This window comes from Carassius gibelio, chromosome A7 (assembly GCF_023724105.1).
Source record: "Carassius gibelio isolate Cgi1373 ecotype wild population from Czech Republic chromosome A7, carGib1.2-hapl.c, whole genome shotgun sequence".
Taxonomy (NCBI): Eukaryota; Metazoa; Chordata; class Actinopteri; order Cypriniformes; family Cyprinidae; genus Carassius; species Carassius gibelio.
The window spans coordinates 39,166,738-39,184,915 of NC_068377.1; the positions used below are offsets into that span (position 1 = coordinate 39,166,738).

At 37.8% G+C, this 18,178-nt stretch overlaps 3 long non-coding RNA genes across 3 annotated transcripts; 1 reads left to right on the top strand and 2 right to left on the bottom strand.

Moving 5' to 3' along the window:
• Positions 1-2,481: 2,481 nt before the first annotated feature.
• Positions 2,482-7,302, top strand: LOC128017827 (uncharacterized). Its single transcript, XR_008184524.1, has 2 exons — positions 2,482-3,301; positions 6,996-7,302. It is a non-coding gene; the product is annotated as an uncharacterized LOC128017827 (long non-coding RNA).
• Positions 4,428-6,311, bottom strand: LOC128017841 (uncharacterized). Its single transcript, XR_008184542.1, has 3 exons — positions 6,087-6,311; positions 5,216-5,315; positions 4,428-5,050 (listed from the first exon to the last, which is right to left on the bottom strand). It is a non-coding gene; the product is annotated as an uncharacterized LOC128017841 (long non-coding RNA).
• A 3,315-nt stretch (positions 7,303-10,617) lies between the features above and the next one.
• LOC128017837 (uncharacterized) lies at positions 10,618-15,590 on the bottom strand. The gene is made up of 4 exons (XR_008184536.1): positions 15,244-15,590; positions 11,307-11,397; positions 11,008-11,071; positions 10,618-10,752 (listed from the first exon to the last, which is right to left on the bottom strand). It is a non-coding gene; the product is annotated as an uncharacterized LOC128017837 (long non-coding RNA).
• Between the last annotated feature and the right edge of the window lie 2,588 nt (positions 15,591-18,178).

The following is an 18,178-nucleotide window of genomic DNA, read 5'->3' on the forward strand; positions in this document are numbered from 1 at the left end:
GGTGAGAATGAGGAAGCTGTGCGTCGCTCATTGTCAGCCCACAAGCCTTGCAACTCGGAGGAAGGAGAAATTGCTCTTCCAATGAAAATGTGGGTGCCACTGGCCGTTCGACCAGCGGCGGAACAGAACCAGAAGATTCTCCACCCGGCCCTCCACCGGGGGAGGGAGTGGCGCTCTCTCCGCCATCTCCTGAAGAGCAGTTCTCCGCATCTCCGAGTTGCCCGTGTCAGGGCCGCTTAGTCGACTTCCTCGAGGACTTTGCAGCCGGGAGTGACACGGGGGGCGCCGCTCTCCTGCGCGGGGCTCGACGCGCCGGCCTCGAAGAACTCTCAGCACGGGGCGGAGCTGGTGTGGAGGACGCAGGGGGGCGCCCTCGGCGACGAGCAGGCTGAGGCACTGCCTGCGACGGAATGGTGGCAACCAGAGGATCACGTCGTGGCAAGATGTGCTGTATGGCCTCAGTCTGCTGTTGTTCTGTCAGGAACTACTGGGCACAGCCCCTGACAGCGTCGCCACACAGGACAGCCTGGGACATGGGAGCATCGAGAAAATGCACTTTGTCAAATGTCTCTCATACAGACCAGGCTGAACCTGAAACGGCACTACTGGACCACCAGAGTGGACATCGCTTACCCGAGGGACTGCGTTGTGACTTCCGTCACCCAGAAGGGGGAGGTCAGTCGCCATGCGCAGCTCCTGCATCAACCTCGGGTTGGACCTACCCTCGTGCATTTGTTAAAGCCTTGGCTTGTTGGGTTTGCAGGATAGCCATGGCATGCAAAGCAGAGACAGCTTGGCCCGCAGCACCGTAAGCCTTGGTAGCGAGCGCGGCCGACAGCTTACAGGCCTTGGGTGAGGGGCGCGGACTATCCCTCCCAGTGGCGGCGTTTTGCGGACACAAGTGCACCGCAATCGCACTCTCCTGCTGGGGAATGTCAACACACCCCTAGCTGCCTCGCCATCGAGGGTAGTGAGGACGGAGGAACGAAATGAGCTGCTTCCGGCCGTAAAAGGGGCCATCCACGACTACATCACTTCCCCATGCACATCCGGGAAGAAAGGAACCAGAGTAAAACGCGGTTGTGAGTCGCGCTCCACACCGAGAACCAATCAAACAGCCATGAGCACTCAGGGCTGGCGGTGCATTCACCTCCATCCTGATGCTCACAGCTGCCCGGGCAAGCACGGCTGTCGACTCTGGGTCCAATTCGGCAGTGGCGACAACACCCGAGGGGGGCAGCCCCGCCGAATCTTCATCCACAGAGGTCGATAACCCATCCCCCGATGCTGCAATCGACATCTGATCTCCGGCGGCAAACTGAATGACCCGCTGGGACTGCCATAAGACAGCCCAGCAAAATCACCCAGCAGCTGCACAGGACAAACACTGCGGAAGGGGTAAGAGGTCCGTGGGGCGTGGCCCGGCGGAGAAGCTCTCACGGTCACCTTCAAATCTCCCAGAGCACTAGCCGGCGGTCCTCTGCTCGAGACAGAGAAACCAGAACGGGTAGTGACAGAGGGGTCTGCTCCCTTCCCTTTAAGAAAGGGGAGACGCGATCACAGCGTTGCCATGGTCACACACGCAGTGCGTGCATGAACCATCCACGAACACCCCTTCAGCGTGCTGAATGCCCAGACACGGAAGAGAGCGAACGTGGCCGTTGTCAGAGAACAGGAAACGACCGCATCCAGAAGGACGCGGACGAAACGGCGTCTTGAAAAAGACGCGAATCGTCCGCGATTTGCTCTTTTAGGAAATCTACTCTCTTAGTTGAAGCGCCCAGGGGAATCGCTGAAAGGGACACCGCTGTTTGCGCCCTACCGCCAACCAGAACAGCTTCCCGACACAGCAGATGAATGGCTTTGTGGAGTATAACGGCTTTCATACAACCACTCGGCTCCGAAGCAAAAATCTAATGAGTGGATGCACCTGTCGCCCTATTTATACCCGCTGGCACGGGGAGTGGCTCAGGTGTGTTAATCCACTTGCCAATTTCATTGGCGTTTTCTCTTAAAATCAGAGATGATTGGCCTCCCAAGTGAGACCCCATTTGTCGGTCGACATAACTCGTAGTGACCGACAGATAGGGAACTAGTAACTAACTACTTGAGTAGATCTTTTATCCGATACTCTTTTACTCTTACTCAAGTAACTATTCAAGACTAGTACTTTTACTTTTACTTGAGTAAATATTTCTAGAAGTACTTTTACTTTTACTTGAGTACAGTTTTTGGGTACTCTACCCACCTCTGCCTCCTGGTGGAATGACCTCCCCAACTCAATCCGAGCAGCTGAGTCCTTAGCCATCTTCAAGAATCAGCTTAAAACACATCTCTTCCATCTTTATTTAACCCTCTAACTTTAACACTCACTATTCTAATTCTATTCTTAAAAAAAAATCTAACTACCTTTCTAATCTTTTTGTATTATATTTCCTTTTCATTTATTATGCAATTTTATGTGTGTGTGTGTGTGTGTGTGTTGTTTGGTAGATTCCCAATTTAGGAATGGGGTCCCCCAATCACAATATTCCCAATCGTGTCTCACTAGGTAACTATAATAGTAAACCAGGTAAATTAAAGATTGATTTTGATGATTTACTTGTTGAAGGCCTCCAGAAAGACTGGAGCAAGAAGGTCTAATGACAAAAGAATAAAGACAAGCGTCGAGAGAAACAGAAGAGGAGATCAACCGACGGACCAGCAGAAAATAGTTTCTAAGATAAGAAGAATAATTCGACTGGTGCAAAGACAAGAAGGCATGAATAAGAAGATAATAAAAATGATGATAGAAATAATTAATTGTATTGAGTTGGTTAATGTTGATTTAGAGTTACAGTCTCTGGCAAATGGTATCGAGGCCTTGAGATTGCAAACCTCTGTTGCAAGACCAGAAAACCCTTAAAAGGTAACAATGAGATATATGATTTGTTAGACATCAACTCTAAAGGGCAGTAATAAGAAATGTATGATGTTAACATTTGCTCAACAGTTGAGACTGTCACGTACGCCAGTTGAGACTGTCATGTATGCTTGCTTTTTGCTAAGATAACAATGAGTGTGCAAGGAAATGCATCTTGCAATCTGGATTGCAGGATGGACTTTCTTTCTAAAAAATTGTATTGTAATGTGTTTGATCTGATTAACACAGGGAGGAGGAGGATGCTGTGCAGTTTAGCAATAGTTACTTACTTACCCTACGCCTTAAGATTTTGTAACAACTTGAAGACTCAACTGAGCTGATCTGGTTCTGGTGGGAAGAAGTGCAGAACTCTCCATCGCCACAGAGAAGACATCAAAGGTAAGAACAATGGTTTAAATTGCCTTTACTGGTTTGAAATTTGGATGTGTGGAGAGAACATCTGCATATTTCTTTAGTCAGTTAACACAGCAGTGTGTGTGTGTGTGTGTGTGTAAGTGTAAATATCTCTAACACTAGCTTACTCAGTAACACTTTATTTTGATAGTCCACTTTAGACATTCTACTAGCAGTAAGTGACTTTGCAACTACATGTCAACTAGCAGTTAGTAGAGTATAACAACCCATTCTCACTCCAAAGGCGTCAAAAACCGAAGCATGGTCAAGCACCCCTAGCATCACTTCTATGACGCCAAATGTGCCTCTCGGCGTCGAATATCGAAGCACTACGACCTTCATTGCTTTCAATGGGAAACTTTTGGCGTCAGAATTCGACACGAGGACATGAGATGTTTATCGCTATGAAATCACGTTCAAGAAGTCTCATTCAGCACACATCGCGATACTCGCTATCAGTTCCACAGTTTGGGTGAGTCGTAAATACGCTCTTTTAATGCCTTTTATAAAATGTATTCTGTCTTATTTATTAATCAGATTAGTGCCATATGTTTAATCGCTGTATTATATCGGTCATCCGCGGCTGTCTTTGAGTTTCATTGCGTTTAAATAAATGAACACAGCTGCTAATTAGTCTGATTAAACTCTATCTGCCACGTGACCTGCCATAGACCTTCGAACAGTTTTATATTAATTTCAGGTTCAATGATGTAAGTTGTATTTGTAGTAAAATCATGGTAATCACGACACCTACAATAGTAATAAATGAAATGTGAAGTTAAAACACAGTAAACGGGACATTAGTAACTATAACTGTAGTTTTACTATGGTATATTAATAATCAGTACAACAATACAATAATCACCAAACCAGCTATGTTTGTATCACTGTAATGTTAGTGTTTTTATGTGCTTTTATATGACAGAAATCAGATATTATATATATTTATTATATCTAAATATTTTGCTCACAGATCATTATTAACATTCTGTATATAATTCAATTTTATTTTCTCTCCCCTTTTTTATTATTTTTATTTTTAGCTGAAAAGACGTAAAGGCAGTCAGCCCAGTGGTGTTTCTGGAGAGGGATTCCATCAGAAATGGAGAAGGCAGAAAGCTGCGGAGGCAGATATTTGCAGCAGAAAGTCTGTGATAGTTTGTCCATTTTATCAAACATTCCTGCTGTTATAATTTGTGAGTGTTCAAGTGAACATGATGACCACAAGTGTGTGTACATGACAGTGTGTGAACGAGACCGTCCCCGGTCTTAATAATGCCAAAGCACAGCGTCCTTAACACACACTAAACCTCTCCAATACTGCTCTGGAGCGCTATACAAAGCTTAGTGTATCCCATCATGCATCATGTTTTGGAATAAATCGTCAGACTTTTTGCCGAGATCTCACAAGAGGTCACGGAAAGCTGTCCAATGTACAGTATGTGAAATATTGATAATTAGATATTAAAAATCTCTGTAAACACATAAGTGTCCCATAAGGCAGTGGCTCCCAATCCTGGTCCTGGAGAAGCCCAACACTGCACATTTGAGATGTCTCCCTGATCAAACACACCTGATTCAACTCATCAGCTCATCAGTGAAGACTCCAAGGCAGAAAAGAGAGACACCAAAACCGTGCAGTGCTGGGGTTCTCCAGGATCAGGACTGGGAAACACAGTCATCAGGTCATGAAAAGTTCGACACACACTTGTGGTTATCATGCTCACTCGAACACTAGGCCAAATACAGGAAAGACTTCAAATAAGTAATCAAGTGGTCAAGTGCAAAGATGGCAAGTGTGGGTATTTGGACAGTGCAACAGTTTAAGAAACAACAGATGCTGTACAAATTATAACAGCAGGAATGTTTGATAAAAGAGACAAACTATCACAGACTTACTGCTGCAAATATCTGCCTCCGCAGCTTTCTGTCTTCTCCATTTCTGAAGGAATCCCTCTCCAGAAACACCACTGGGCTGACTGCCTTTACGTCTTTTCAGCTAAAAATAAAAATAATAAAAAAGGGGAGAGAAAATAAAATTGAATTATATACAGAATGTTAATAATGATCTGTGAGCAAAATATTTAGATATAATGTATATATATATATATATATATATATATATATATATATATATATATATATGTATATATATATATATATATATATATATATATATATATATAAACTGATATGAATGAACTGCAAGATGGAAAAATACATGTTTTATTATTTATTTATTTTTAATTTGATTTTTTTAAATTCTTTTATTTACATTAAAAGGTATTAAAAGCATGGTACAGAACATATGATTACTGTGATATCTGTCATATAAAAGCATATAAAAAGTGATACAAACATAGCTGGCTTGGTGATTATTGTATTGTTGTATTGATTATTAATATACCATAGTAAAACTACAGTTACAGTTACCAATGTCCCGTTTACTGTGTTTTAACTTCACATTTCATTTATTACTATTGTAGGTGTCGTGATTACCATGATTTTACTACAAATACAACTTACATCATTGATCCTGAAATTAATAATAATATAAAACGGATTGAAGGTCTATGGCACGTCACGTGGCAGATATAGTTTAATCACACTAATTAGCAGCTGTGTTCATTTATTTAAACGCAATGAAACTCAAAGACAGCCGCGGATGACCGATATAATACAGCGATTAAACATATGGCACTAATCTGATTAATAAATAAGACAGAATACATTTTATAAAAGGCATTAAAAGAGCGTATTTACGACTCACCCAAACTGTGGAACTGATAGCAAGTATCGCGATGTGTGCTGAATGAGACTTCTTGAACGTGATTTCATAGCGATAAACATCTCATGTCCTCGTGTCGAATTCTGACGCCAAAAGTTTCCCATTGAAAGCAATGAAGGTCGTAGTGCTTCGATATTCGACACCGAGAGGCACATTTTGCGTCATAAAAGTGATGCTAGGGGCGCTTGACCATGCTTCGGTTTTTGACGCCTTTGGAGTGAGAATGGGTTGAGTATAAGTAGACTGTCTGCTTAATATCTTCTAACACTTTCTTTGTCAACTTATTGTCAACTTATACTAACCCTAAACCTACCCTAACAGTCTACTCTGAGAGTTAGTAAGACATGTAGTTGCAAATTTCTGAGATTTAGTTGATATGTAGTTGACATGTAGTTACAAATTTACTTATAGTCAGTAGAATGTCTAAAGTGGACTATCGAAATAAAGTGTAACCGCTTGCTCTATTCTTTTTTATTCTATCTGTTTTCTTTTTTTATTTATTATATTATTTAAAATCCCATGCTACGTGTACTGTGTTAACCTAACTGAGACTTGTTATAGCACTTATATATCATTGCTCTTTTTGTTGTTTTTTATTGCTTCCACTGTCCTCATCTGTAAGTCCCTTTGGATAAAAGCATCTGCTAAATGAATAAATGTAAATGTAATGCAAATATATATGCCAACTGTATTGAAGGGTTCTACAAGCTATTTTAGTCATTACACATTAAACAACAGCATAGTTTTTCAATTATAAAAAATAGACATAATCTTAGACATCATATTAGTGATTTATTTGAGCACTAAAAAATACAATAAGATTCATTGGAGCAATACAAATAAATAAAAAAATAAATAAAAAAAGATTTAACTATTGTATGCCAATTACAGTATGCGACGAGTGGGGCAGGGCCAAGAGGCGATTGGAAATGAGCAACACCTGCTCAACCCACCGGTCTTATGTCCCATGGAGGAGATCGGAAGGATACAAAAGAGGAGCAACGACAGTGAAGGACAAGAGAGGACCAGGCCTTGATTTTAGTTGTGTTTGGTTTTTGTTTGTCCGCGAGGGGCTGCAGCGCTGTTTTGTCTTTATTTTATTATTAAAGTCATTTGATTGTCCACCGGTTCCGACCTCCTTCCTCCTTCCGAGGTGGGAACAAGTATTTACAAATATTTAAAATAAATCCATAGCTTTCACCTTGGATGCTCTCATTTCCCAAGTTGTGCTTCCGTTACTCTAAGGCTAATAAATGTATTTCACAATCTGGGTCATTATTTAATACAAAACCACACATAATGTTTCTACTGTATCTCTGTCAATAACACTGATATTTAGTTAAGATGAGTGCTGTCTGTCACTGTCTTTAATCAGTTCTGTGAATTACTGTACGGTCATTCTTTATAAAGTAGGAACAATGTATTTTTTAAAATACAGTATACTGTGAAAAAAAAGGGGTTTTAAGGCAGTTATTTATATCTTTTGCTGTAGTGTTTTGGTAGAAAATATCAGTTTGCCATTAATTTTAATAATAATCGAGAGCGATTTTGAATGCACAAGCAGTCTGACAACAGCAAAATGAATGTTTGGAAATGTAAACTGATATTTTCTACTGACACACTTAAGCAAAATATATAAATAACTGTCCGAACGCCATTCTTTTGGGTGAAAATACTAACTTGCCTAAGACTTTTGCACAGTAGTGTATGTATGAAGTACGTATGATTAAATTAAGTATATTAAAATAAGTGTAATTAAAGTATGTGTTTATTCATATGTGTTAAAGGGATAGTTCACCAACAAATCTAAATAATGTCATTAATAACTTCATGTTGTACCAAACCCGTAAGACCTCCGTTTATCTTCATAACACAGTTTAAGATATTTTAGATTTAGTCCGAGAGCTCTCAGTCCCTCCATTGAAGCTGTGTGCACAGTCTACTGTCCATGTCTAGAAAGGTAAGAAAAACATCATCAAAGTAGTCCATGTGACATCAGAGGGTCAGTTAGAATATTTTTAAGCATCGAAAATACATTTTGGTCCAAAAATAGAAAAACTACGACTTTATTCAGCATTGTCTTCTCTTCCGTGTCTGTTGTAAGAGAGAGTTCAAAACAAAGCAGTTTGTGATATCCGGTTCGTGAACGAATCATTAGATGTAACCGGATCTTTTTGAACCAGTTCAAATCAAACTGAATTGTTTTAAACGGTTTGTGTCTCCAATACGCATTAATCCACAAATGACTTAAGCTGTTAACTTTTTTAATTTGATTCAGTGTGAAGCAGATTGACACACAGAGCGTCTTAACTGAACTGATTCTTCACTTGCGCAACTCCGCCGCGGTCTGCGGGTTGAAGAGCGCGCTGAAAGAAGGAAAGGAGACCGGTCTGATGCCGGTTTCATATGAAATTTAAGGGGACTGACTCTGAGGCGATCGGATACCGATTCCATACCCAACCCTACTTTTAAGAAATATATTTTTTTGATAAACAAATGTCCTTACTGGAGTGTGATGTGATTTGTGTCATGTGCAGGTGCGATGGATCGCATACAAACCAATAAGGTGTCGGAATGGTATTTGTTTATACTTCTCATCCAACCACAATGCAATTCACTTCATCCAGATTGCGCGATTTATCTGGATAGTTTTTTTTTTTTTTTTAACGATGACAAGCCGGAATGAAATAGCAGTAACAAAGCTATTTTTAAGTAAGGTAAAGAAGTAGCTATTTGTACTTCGTTACTTGACACCTCTGGATTTACTCACATCATGTGTGGGTGAGAGTCTGACTGTTTTACGTTGCAGACTGACTCCCTTTTATTTACATCTGACTCTTGGTGAGTTTAACTCTGGGACCTGAAGAAAATGACCAGATTGAAAGATGTGTAAACATCACAATGAAATGGAAACAGGAATTTGCTTTGACGGAAGGAAACCAGAAGAGAGGAATTTGCTTGTTTCACCAGCACATGACACTCCCTGCAGAAATATCCATTGTGTTCTATTTATGAATGTGGAAGTGGTCAGAAACTCAATTTGATAAATTACAAACATGATTAGCTAAAATCTTGGATGACATGGCATACAGGAAACATGCTTACAGGAAATATAGTTGCTTAGGCCTGTTTGAAGTATTCATTCTCTTTGACAGCAGGCCATCAGATAGTTTAAGGTGGTCTCACAACCTCTCTTTTTCCCTGACACACCAAGCCGATGGTCAGGAGGTTTAATTGAGGGTCTGATGATTGGTGGTTGGTCTTTGCAGTTTTTTTTACGTTTTATTATGGTTAATATGATACATGTAATGTTAGTCCATTATAATTATTATTATATCCCGTTAATTATTGCTTTTAATGGTTTAATACTTGTGCAATTTATAGTAAAGGTAAAAAAGAAAAAAGCTACTGACTAATAGTAAAATGTGTATGTATATAAATGCAGTTTGAATGGACAAAAGTAATATTTCAGACTTTTGACGTGTTTTAGATATTCTTCTTGATTCTTTGTATTACTGCCCCAACTAAATAAAAAATAAAAAAATTCCATTGCTACCCCCCCCCCCCCCCCCCCCCCTTTGGTAAGGATGTTAAAGGGTTAAAGAAATTCCAATCCATTGATGTCTGTACATTTTATTACATGTTTTGTTATATAAAGTGATTAATATAAAGCACATAAAACACACAAAATAAAAACATCTTCTTTTGATCAATAATGCAAAACAAAAACAATAATCCTAGATTTCTGCATTTAATAAAGTATCAATTTCCATATATATAGTAACAAGATATTTATTTTGACAATGTTAACATTAATTGTAGGACTGTATCAGCAGCTCATACTTTTTCATTTTGTCAGGTTCAACTCAAAATATCTGATAAACTGTCTGTTGTTTGGCTGATTGCTTTCACTCCATTTCTTAAATCACATATTGCTTTCTGCATGCCATTTAGAAATTTCTCTACTTTCTCCTTAAACTCTCTTTTATTTATTTGTTCCTGTCTGGGTTTTGCAGGTTTGGCACGTTTCCTCTCGTTGTCTTCGATAATCTCTTTGAGGATATCAGGCACAGAACTAATCTTGGCGATCATTTCTGAAATGTTTCCAGACAAATGCACAATTTTAGAAGCCACTTTACCCTTGTCCTGTTCCTGGAAGAGATGCCTTTTTTCAAAGCAGTGGGCAAAGTGTTCACTTAATGCCTGGGTTTTGTGGTAAGATAGTGAAGGGTCTCTCAATATTTCCTCAGTGCGTTGACAGATTTTTTCCATCATGTCAATAGTCGGGTTCATTTTATCCTGAAATCCCTTAAGATTATTTTCAACAGATCGTTTTAAGTTCTTCTTCTGCTGTGTTATCTTGTTTCGTCCAAAAATAGCACATGATATACCAACTAAAGCCAAACTTGCCCCTACTCCAGAATAAAATAAAGAAATCTCTTCTTCAGTTATAAAAAATGATAATGCTGACAACACCATTGCAATTGCTCCAGTTATTGCTCCTCCTCTGATGGCATAAGAAGTAAATCTGTTACCATTTTTAAACTCATTGATGGCATCATGAAATTTCTCTTTATGCTTGTTACATTCTAAGGAAACGTCCTCATTAAGTCTATTCAATTCATCTGTGAGGTGAATAACATCAGATCTGGAAAAAAACAAAAACAGAAACATCAGGAATTTTTATACAGTATATTCTGTATGTCTCATAAATATATATTTTGTATCTCTATCATTTCTCTCTGTAGAGCTTGCTTAGCTAATATAGCCATTTCTTCATTTCCCCTTATTCCTATGTGTGCTGGGACCCATATAAAACTGATTGATGTATCTTTTTGAACATTTTTTGAATGTATTTGGAGGATACTTAAAAGAATATCTATTAATAACACCAATCTCTTACAACATGTTAGTTGGCAGCTCCATGCTTCCGCGTCGTTGCCGGGGTCTGGGTGAAGCCATTGTTGCTGTGATTAAATAACACAAGTGCTGTTTATCATGTCAGCGCCAGTTAGGACAACACTACAAAATTTTTTGGAACTAGAAAGATCATCATGCAAAAAGTCAAGCCAGTCTTCTGCTGCATATATCATTATTGTACACATTAATTCCATTCAAATATGTGTAATATACTAGGAAGGTCAAAAAGGATCTAGAATACATCACCCAAGAGATGTAATACTGATTATGTTAAGAACTTACCTGGATAGTGTGTAGTAGTTGACCTGAACTCATCAGTGGAGTCTTAGTGTAGCTCAGATTTGGCATTAGTCTTCTTTTATCTTCTTATAACCTGTCAAAAAATTCAGAACAGGAATTTGATATTAAACAGATATAAATATGCCTATACTATCAGTGTTTCTGTCTTAGAAAAAAAATTCAACAATGAACAGAAATCCTACTTATCTAATATCTGAACAAAGGGTGTTTAAAGGGTCTATTTACTCGTTAAAGGCACAGTACGTAACTGTTCGCCGCTAGAGGTCCACTTTTCTAAACAATAACCAAGTTGAAGCTTTTATAACACAATTATGAAGAAGAGTGGAATGATGGGAGATGTAATTTTTACCATCTAGAGATGTCTGAATCATCTTCATGGACGTAATTATTATTATTATATATTTTTTATTTATTTATTTATTTATTATTACTTGTACCCTTCAAAGTTATTCAAAGAGGGAATAAATTATACAGGGAAAGCTAGAACATTTACATTGCCAAGGAGCAATATGCCTGACTTCTGTCTTGAGCAAGTTTGCACCCTCTAAAAACCTCCCGTTATAATTAATAGAGCTGTCTATACACGGTTTGATGAATGAATCTCCTGCTTACATCATACACACATCAGCACTTTGTTGTTTATGATGAGAGAATTTGCAGAGTGAGCAGAATTCAGTCAGGGAGCATGCGCTTTGAACAACAAAACTCTGGTGCTTCAGCGAGGACTCATCTGAACGCCTCTGATTGGCTGCGTCATTCATAAACCCAACAGAAGCTTGTATGATTGGTTATAACGGGCAACACTGTAAAAACACAGAAAAACAATCATGGTACAACATTCAGCAGATCTAAATTTAATGCTTTTCATTTCATTTTCATTTGATTCACGGCAGCCGTCATGGATTTAGTTTAATTGTACACCAGCATTTTTGTCCACATATTGCCATAGTTTCTACAAATGGAAACACATGCAGATACAATATTTACATAATTGATAAGTGAAAATTAACCGGGATGAGTCATTATTTAAAATGGGAATTTCTCTGTATTCACAAATCCTTGAGAAATTTAGGGATAGCCTAAGTGCACATCTGCATGAAATATAGGTTATAACACTCTGCAAGTGGTTTTTGGATATTTTGATGTATCCCTTCATTAACATAAAATACTAAACAAACTGGATGAGGGATATTTAGAATTTGAATATTTCTATTATTATATATTTTTTTTAGAATGTGTTACTATTCAATCTGTTCAGTGTTTCTGGTGTCCGTTTTTTTTTTTTTTTTGGCTGAACCTATTTCTCTAGATGAATAATCAACAAGCTTTGGACATTACAATTAGCTAGCAGCACACCTTATTATCACCTAACATTATTATTAATTGAATCAACTTAATGAGTTCAACAGCATACAAAATACATTTCTGCCTTTTAAATTATTTATATCAAATTATTTAATATAATTTTTATTATTTTAATAGCATTTTGCAATATTTTGATCATGAAACCTATTCTAAAATCTAAAGGTATCTGTTAAATATTATCATCATTAACAACAATAAAACTAAACACATTTTGCTGCATTATCACACTGAAACAATTCCTATTGGTTGTTTTACTTTATTGCTTTGATCATGATTGGTTAATCTGGTTGTCATCCAGGAAACTGGACAGTGAAATGGTTCACGCCTTTCTAAATTTTGATGGTTATTATTATTGTCTTTCTGTGAGTGAGGCAGCTGACTGTGAGCTGTTTCTACTCGTTATAACGGATCGGTCAGTCCCGAATTATTTTATATTTGCCTGTTATTTTTATTTTTTTATTTTGATCAAATTTGAGTCGTGACATGTCAACGGAGAACAAAAACTGTAATGTGAACACAAGAAGGGTCAGATGTGTTCTGCGAGGTCTTGCAAACAAACTGGCAAAATGAGATAAGAAAAAATCGCTATCTTTACTATCTTTCGAAAATAGTAAATTATAAAGTTACCAGAGTTTACAAATGGGTAAAGGACATGTAACCTGCAGACGATAAATACCTGTGCATATTTTTGCATTGCTTTATCACAAATGCTCAAGTTAGATGCTCATCTGATGTTGTGTTGATGGTAAGTTATGGGTTAATGTCTGTCTTTTAGAGATTTTTCCACATTTTCTTGATATGAATGCCATGCATTAAGTGTGTTATATATTTTAAAAATCTTATAATCAGGGTTCCTACACATTTTCCATTTCAATATTCCATACTTTTCCAGACTCAAATGTCTACACCTCTCATTAGATTTTTGTAGAGACCGGCCAATTTAATGTTTCTAAGTGGTGTAATTACTTAGTGTATTAACTCACTGCTCCAGGTGTGTGATCACGGTTTGTGTGTGTTCACTGCTGTGTATATGCACTTCGGATGGGTTAAATGCAGAGCACAAATTCTGAGTATGGGTCACCATACTTGGCTGAATGTCACTTTCACTTCACTTCACTTTATTGAAAGCAAACTCCATTGTTTGTAACTCAGGTCAGTGTAGGGATGAGCGGATGAGCTCAAACTTCACCCAAGCTGCTTTAAATAAATTATCCATCAACCCCCTCCCTCCCTCCCTCCCCATCCCACCACATCTATATTTAATCGGCACATTAAAATGATTTTACTTCTTAGTTTTGCATGATGATATGATGAATGGATGGCTCATCTTTAACAGCAGATTCAGTGGCATTAGAGCTAATCATGGGCGCTCTAGTCAATACTTGTGTTTATACTGGCCATGCTGCAGCCCTGAACTCATGCATATCATATCGGTCACATCACATTTCCTAAATGGGTGTCTACACATGATGCGAGCAGCACGACACAACAAAATACAACAGAACCCATTATAATCAGTGATACTCTCTGCACTAGATGTAGCGCAATGCAACACGACAAATCTTGACAGTAAACTGATGCCTCATTCTATTCATGATGGAATGACACAAAGTACAAATGATTTTCAACAGTCGCTTTGTCATGATCAGTGTAGAAGTAGTTTGTCAGCATAGATTGTCAGTAAAGTTAGTAACGTAGCAGATTGACAATGTTGTATCCTTCTGCAGTCCAATAATAGATGTCAGTCATTTTTAATAATAAAGTTCAAAGTTAAATAGTTAAATACCTTGCTTCCATTACATAGACCTATTTGTCACATAGAGACACACAAGTGTTTGATCACCACATTTGAGTTATCATTGCAATTTTTTTTTTATGTATATACAGTATTCTAAATATAGTACCAGTCAAAAGTTTGGCCAAATAATTGTAATATAGCCTACACAAAGAATATCGACCAATACATCAATATTGGCCTTTTTTTTACCCCCTAATATCAGTATCGCCATTGGCCCCAATTTGCAAAATCAAAACATAATCCAATGTTGATTAAACCCCGGTACCAATGAATGGTATTCACCGGTGAACTAATGTTGAAATGCTGGCTGGGTAGAGAATAGGGATATTTTTAAAACCCTGCACAGTAAAATAAAAACTGAATTAAATTCATGTTTAATTATTGGACTTTTCACATCCTTGCAAATTCAAAGATGCTGATTGTTAATGCTGAATTCAGATTTTCAAGCATGAACTACACAGTCACTACATCTGTGTGGATCATGACTCGCATCTTCAGATAACGTTTATTATACCTGATATGTTTACAGAATCTCTTTTTATAGAAAAAAAAGCACTGAAATATCAAATAAAAACATAAAATGCATCAATTAGGCAATGGCCAGATAAAACTTGTCATTCTGTCCACTCGTATATAACTTCTGAAATTATGGACACACCCCCTGTCAGTGAATCACTTTTGCAAGTACAAACTTACTTCAGACATTACAAGCAAGCACATAAACACATACATTCTCATCATTTACACCAGACTAACCTTTCTGCAGTCCTGATCTAGGCTCTAATATAGTGCTGAAACTGGAGAAGATCCAGCTTTAAGTCCACGAGTTGAAACAGGAGCTTCATGCTTTACAGCGATTATAAAAAGTAAATTACACTTAAAATGCATGGAACTGGAACCTATCTATACAATTTAGTTTTAAGACATTTACATGAAACAAACAAACATAAACAACGCATAAATAATTTAAAAATAGACCGAAATGAAGGTAGAAAATCAACAGCACACTTTTAGGATCCTACCCTCTTCATTCTCTTCTCTTCCTCCTCCGCCCCAAAACAGGTCAAACAGGTTTTCAGTAAAGAGCGGAGCACACATGAAAATGAGCTTTCAGAATTTGCCCAACTGTATATCCATGCTCGCAAACAGGGGGACTCGGGTAGTCAAGTCTCTTTCTCCATTTTTTTATTTTTTTTTATTTTTTTTTTTATCTAAACTTAACCGAAACCCTAATCCTGTTAAAAGCACCACTTCTGCAATTTTCATTCCATGAATGTGTTAATGTGGCAAGCGACATGTAACAACCTGCATAGTAACTGACGTTATGCACTCAGCAAAATCTGTGAAGCCAACTTCATCCAGCTGGATAGTGACAGAGTTGTAAATTTGGGCTTCTCTTTTAGTTAAGCTGTTAAAAAAATCCTGGGTCGCTGGTTGCATTTTTGTAAAATAACTTGTTTTTGCTTTTCAAACCTTTTTTTTTTTTTTTGAAAAAAAAAAAAAAATAAATAAAATGGTGGGCTCAGTTTAATAAATTGCGGTTGCTTACTTGTCTCACGACAGTTGGCAACAGTGGATAGTGAGTATGAAACAAAAAGAGCAGGAGAGACGGAAGAGAAAGCAGGCAGCAGCATCTTGAATGAGATCAGTGAATAAGGGAATTGCATGACTACATCATCAGCAATAAGCAACTAACATCACCTGACAGGAATTTCTCTTGCATCTGCTGCTATAATGAATGTGTGTCAGAAACACAAAATTAAAGCAGCCAGGAAAACAAATGTTTAAGAAATCAAAGGTCAACAGGCCAACTAAAGCAAACTCTGATGTCCATATTGGTGACATCAAACTGTACTTTTTTCACAAAAAACATTAACATCTAAACGTCTGTTAATTCTCAAATTGGGTACTACTATAAGTGAAGACGCAGAGATCTTGAGAGATCTGTTAGTGTTTAATGATCTGTTCCTGCAAGTCATTTAACTTTTTTTTTTTTTTTTTTTTTTTTACAATTCAGGAAATACCTGTAAAAATGATTTTTCTGTTAATTTGTTTATGCAAATTTCTGAAAATATTTTGCACTGTATTTAAATTAGGATATTTTACATGAATTTTTCCTTTGGCAACTATGACTACCAATCATTTGACCTTTATTTATTTATGTATTTATTTATATTTTGTGAGCAATGGTGTCATCTGTCCATTTGCACCATCTGGTAGTGATTTCACAAATAATTATTGTGAATTATGTTATTATTTACAGACATATTTAGGTATTTTAAGAAAACAGAAAAATATCTATAAATAGTACAGTCATTACTGATATAATATTTAAAATAACACCCACATTGTTAATTTTACAGACATAGTATTTTTACAGTTTTGTGTACAATGTATGGTAATTTACATTTGTTTACATAAATGGAATATGTCATCATACCTCAAACTCTAATATGCATGGCTCAAGTTTTGTTTGTTTGAAAACATTGCAGGTTATTCTGTATCCAAATGCATTTGTCAAGTGAAGTGAAATTAAACATATTTTATGATAAGGGAGTAGGGTGCTGATTAAAGGTATAGTTCACCCAAAAATGAAAAATAGCTGTTAATTTACTCATCCTCTGGCCATCAATGATGTAGGTGATTGTTATTATTGTTATTTTTATTTTTTTCCTTAAGTCACGAGTAAAGAAGATTTTTAATTTTTTTATTATTTATAATCAAGTCAACAATATCGCTGTAGATGAAGTGACCCCAACTAAGCAAGCCAGAGGCGACAGCGGCAAGGAACCGAAACTCCATGTGTGACAGAATGGAGAAAAAAACCTTGGGAGAAACCAGGCACAGTTGGGGGACCAGTTCTCCTCTGACCAGACGAACCCAGTAGTTCAATTCCAGGCTGCAGCAAAGTCAGATTGTGCAGAAGAATCATCTGTTTCCTGTGGTCTTGTCCTGGTGGTCCTCTGAGACAAGGTCTTTACAGGGGATCTGTATCTGGGGCTTTAGTTGTCCTGTTCTCCGCTGTCTTTCAGGGATGTAGAGGTCCTTTCTAGGTGCTGATCCACCATCTGGTCTGGATACGTACTGGATCCGGGTGACCGCAGTGACCCTCTGATCTGGATACAAACTGGATCTGGTGGCCACGGTGACCTCAGAACAAGAGAGAAACAGACTAATATTAGCGTAGATGCCATTATTCTAATGATGTAGCAAGTACATAGGGTGTTATGGGAAGTGTTCCCGGTTCCGGTTTACCTAATTAATGCAACCTAAAAATCCTTTAACAGATTTGGATATTAAAAGCATATTAGTATGTTATGTGTAAGCCAGGTTAAAGAGATGGGTCTTTAATCTAGATTTAAACTGCAAGCATGTGTCTGCCTGTGCCTGGACGTAGAGGATTATAATGTATAAGGAGCTCATTCAAATACTGAGGCTTTATAAGTAATAAGCAATATTTTTAAATCTATACGGTGTTTGATAGGGAGCCAGTGCAGTGTTGACAGGACCGGGCTAATATGGTCATACTTCCTGGTTCTAGTAAGAACTCTTGCTGCTGCATTTTGGACTAGCTGTAGTTTGTTTACTAAGCGTGCAGAACAACCACCCAATAATGCATTACAATAATCTAACCTTGAGGTCATAAATGCATGGATTAACATTTCTGCAATCGACATTGAGAGCATAGGCC